General features: G+C 40.4%; 1 long non-coding RNA gene across 1 annotated transcript; it reads right to left on the bottom strand.

Annotated features, from left to right (window-relative positions):
• Positions 1 to 844: 844 nt before the first annotated feature.
• On the bottom strand, positions 845 to 2959 carry LOC126987415 (uncharacterized). Its single transcript, XR_007740899.1, has 4 exons — positions 2544 to 2959; positions 1639 to 1953; positions 1365 to 1415; positions 845 to 1002 (listed from the first exon to the last, which is right to left on the bottom strand). It is a non-coding gene; the product is annotated as an uncharacterized LOC126987415 (long non-coding RNA).
• Between the last annotated feature and the right edge of the window lie 907 nt (positions 2960 to 3866).

Here is a 3866-nt window from a genome sequence, read left to right as displayed (position 1 = left end):
GAATGCAGAAGCTTCGATACTCAGGGAAAAACTATTACTAAGCAATAATAAAGAAGTTTTAGCGAGTTGAAGCGGAAATTTTCTTGCGATATCTTTATAACACTGTTTATTTATTATCATTTCCTGTGTAAATATTTAAAGGAATGCTGTTATAAACGATTGCGTTTCATAAAAGAATGTCTCCTGAACGGAATGCAATCATCAAATTATAGTTAGATGATAATATAAGCGGATTACTGAATTATTTATGAGCATGTGTCACTCGCCGGGAAGAGGGAGCAGCGAGGCAGCACGACACAAGGCTGTGTAGGGAGGTAAGGAGAGCGCTGATTGGCTGGCGGCCTCTCTCACTCACCGTGTTGAGAGGCAGTGTATAATGGTATATGTTTGTTTTATTCGTTATATCTTGTCTCATGTACGTGACAGATAATTTCTGTTGGTACCTTTAGACTCGGCAATGAATGGGGAACTTTCGATACTCAGGAAAAAGATAGCAATATGCAAATATAAAGAAATTTTGGCGAGTTGAAGTGAAAGCTTTCTTCCGATATCTTTATAACGCTGTTTATTTATCATCATTTCCTGAATAAATATTCAAAGGTATGCTGCTATAAACTATTGCATTTCATTGAGGGATGTCTCCTGAACGCAATACAATTGTCAACTTATAGTTAGAAGGTAATGTAAGTGAATTACAAAATAATTTATGGGAAGGTATGACACAAAAAAAATGTGTGTAATATAGCCTACCTTGAACCGTGAAATTAGAAAATGCCTCAAAGCATGTCATGTCCCGCGTTTAGGAAATGCTACTTCTGAGAAGTAGCATTCTGCACAGCCAGGAACACAAGGCAGCTGCTCAGGCAGTGGCATCCGCTGCACGGGCCCAAGAGGCAGCTGCCCGAGCACAGGAGTCCGCTGCGAGGGCCAAGGAGTCCGCTGCGAGGGCCAAGGAGTCCGCTGCGAGGGCCAAGGAGGCAGCTATGCGGGCCAAGGAACAGGCTGCCAAGGAGAAAATTGAGGCCATGAGGCTTAAAGCTAAATACTATAAATTTAAACTAGAAAATAAATAAACATACAACCAAATACTACTTCTGTTATTTCTAACATTATTAAACTATTATAAGCTTAGTTCTCATATGTATTGTAATTTGTACTTATACTGACACTGCTTTTTTTTGCATAGTTTCTGACTATACAATTAGAATTTTGACTGTGGAAAGATATACTATGGTGAAGCTTTCTAGTCTCCTTTTTAGAAAACAATCATAAGAAGGTCATCAGAAATTGTGGTTAGGAGATGAGAGACTATGCTAATGGGAATTTAAATTTATCATAATGCATTAAAAGGTAGGAAACATTACCAAGGTAGGTACACGAGGCCCTGTTGGAGGACGTTCCATCAGTCCTCATTGCTGAGAAGAGAAATGATGACATTAAGAGAAATGTATAAAATCAATGTGAAGCAAGTATACTTATTTATCTATTTTTATCGATCATATCTATTTTTCCATCTCTCACCTGTTCACCCATCCGTCCCACTCCCCACTACCACCTTCATCTCATTAGTGATCTTCCAATAAGTAATTAATTAAATTAGAACATAATACCAGTTTCTCTTGCAAAGATTCAACTTACCTGAAATGCAAGGTGCAGAATGCATCCCGATAGGCACGACCCTCATTACGGTGACCACCGGGCGCATTGGCAGGTTCTTCTGCAGCATCATTTAATGGCACTGGGACTTGTGCCTCTGCACCCATTGGTTGCTCGTCATCCAGAGGAAGAGGAAGATTCCTATCCTTGCAAATATTGTGCAGCATTCCACACACATGAATGATTTTGCACACCTTGAGGGGGGGCCTCAATCGTACCTCACCATGCAAAACATGAAATCGGCGTTTGAGTTGTCCAATTCCACGTTCAACAATACTGCGTGTAATTTTGTGAGACCTGGATGAATAACAATGGTAATTAATTGTAATTAATTGTTGTACGTTGTTGTCCTAGTGGTAATCTTGTTGAGTTAGTCTACACTTCATATGATGAGTTAGTGGTTATCAAAGTTTCAGCAAAAATATACAGGACAAAATTTGGGACTCAACTCTCAGTGGCCGATTCCAGGCAAATAGTAATTTAACTTTGAGCACAGGTTAAGGTTTTAATGCATAGGGCGTTGAGTCAGATTTAGTACTAAAGACCCCCCAGTCCCAGTGTTAGTTCTACCCAGTCTCACTGACTAAACTACTTATACACGTTATATCACGTTATATATATATATATATATATATATATATATATATATATATATATATATATATATATATATATATATATATATATATATATATATATATATATATATAACTTATGTTACCAAGCCCAATACTATCTTTCCGAAATGAAACTTAATCCAACCTAACCAAACTTAACCTAACTACTACTAATACTGTCTACTACTACTACTAATACCACTGCTGCTGCTGCTGCTACTGCTATCAATAATAATAATAATAATAATAATAATAAGACAATGTATTTACCTATTATATCGTGACTGAGGTCCAGGCAGTGGACGCAGATAAGGTGTAAGGAGCCATGTCTTGCAGGGGTACCCACTGTCTCCAAGCAAGTGACTTCCTGCTGGCACATATCCTCCGTCAAACAATCTTGACAATCCACTGCTGTTCAAGATACGTGCATCATGCACTGACCCTGGCCACTTGGCAAGAATGTCCAATATTCGATAATTGGCATCAAATACAACTTGGACATTCATGCTGTGATACCCCTTCCGGTTCACATACACTTCTTCTTGATCCCTCGGTGCCACAATTCGGATGTGTGTGCCATCAATGGCACCTACGATGTTAGGGAAATTGGCTATAGCAAAGAATTCTGCTTTCTTTCGGTCAGCGCTGTCTTGGGTGACAGGAAAAGTTATGAACCTCTTGAGGACATTAACCCCTTCAATACAAGCAGACAAAACATAACCTCCATGCCATATCCTGGTTTTACAGACTAGGTAGAATAGTCCAATGACCATGACGCACATACAGCGTCTCTAGGATATGGTTCGAGAGATGAAATGACTCATATACTGCGTCATGGTACTGAAGAGGTTAACATCTGCAAGGGCGTCTATAGTTTTACTGATGGCTCTGCTGATGCTGGACTGTGAGGGGCCAAGGTCATCACTGCTACATTGTTGCATTTTGCCAGTAGCAAGATATCTTAAGGTTATGAGAACCTTCAACTCCGGGGTGAGCGGGTTAGACCTGTTGGTATCACTCTTCAGCGCTGCCCTTACAAGGTTGGTAACAAATAATATACCTTCCCGGTCTAACCTGTACCTCTTGATGAGCTCAGCATCATTAAGTTCATTTAGAACGTCCTTTCTAAGGTAATTATTCCCTGGCTGATGTGGTTGTTGCTCTTGTGGCGCTGCCATCTTGATTGTTTACGTTCAAATCCATCGTCCTTAAGGGCTGGTGAGACAGGGTCCAGCCTGTTTTACCGCTAAGCACGATGTTAGGGCCGTCGAAAAATTTTATGTACGACGTCAGGCAAGTTAGGCACGATAGCCGCCATTTTATTTTGCTATGGACGACGGCATCGGCCTAAGACACTTTCGTGGATACCGGCCCTGTAGTTTAATATTCTTCCTTAGTTGTACAATTCACTCTTGACTCTTCACTGACCACTAGCTTACTATGACTGGGACTAACTCCTCTCGCCCTCTTCTCCTATATATACCGAACAGTACAGTCTAGAACGTTACAGTATATATTAGATTATACAAGAACATGTAGCAAAAATATGTGCGAGTTGGCAACACTTCCCGCCCGGCGCCTGGCCGCGGGGCG

Source organism: Eriocheir sinensis, chromosome 64, assembly GCF_024679095.1.
Source record: "Eriocheir sinensis breed Jianghai 21 chromosome 64, ASM2467909v1, whole genome shotgun sequence".
NCBI classification, from domain to species: Eukaryota; Metazoa; Arthropoda; class Malacostraca; order Decapoda; family Varunidae; genus Eriocheir; species Eriocheir sinensis.
Note: the sequence above shows the minus strand (reverse complement) of the source record. Positions and strands in the feature narration are given on the sequence as shown.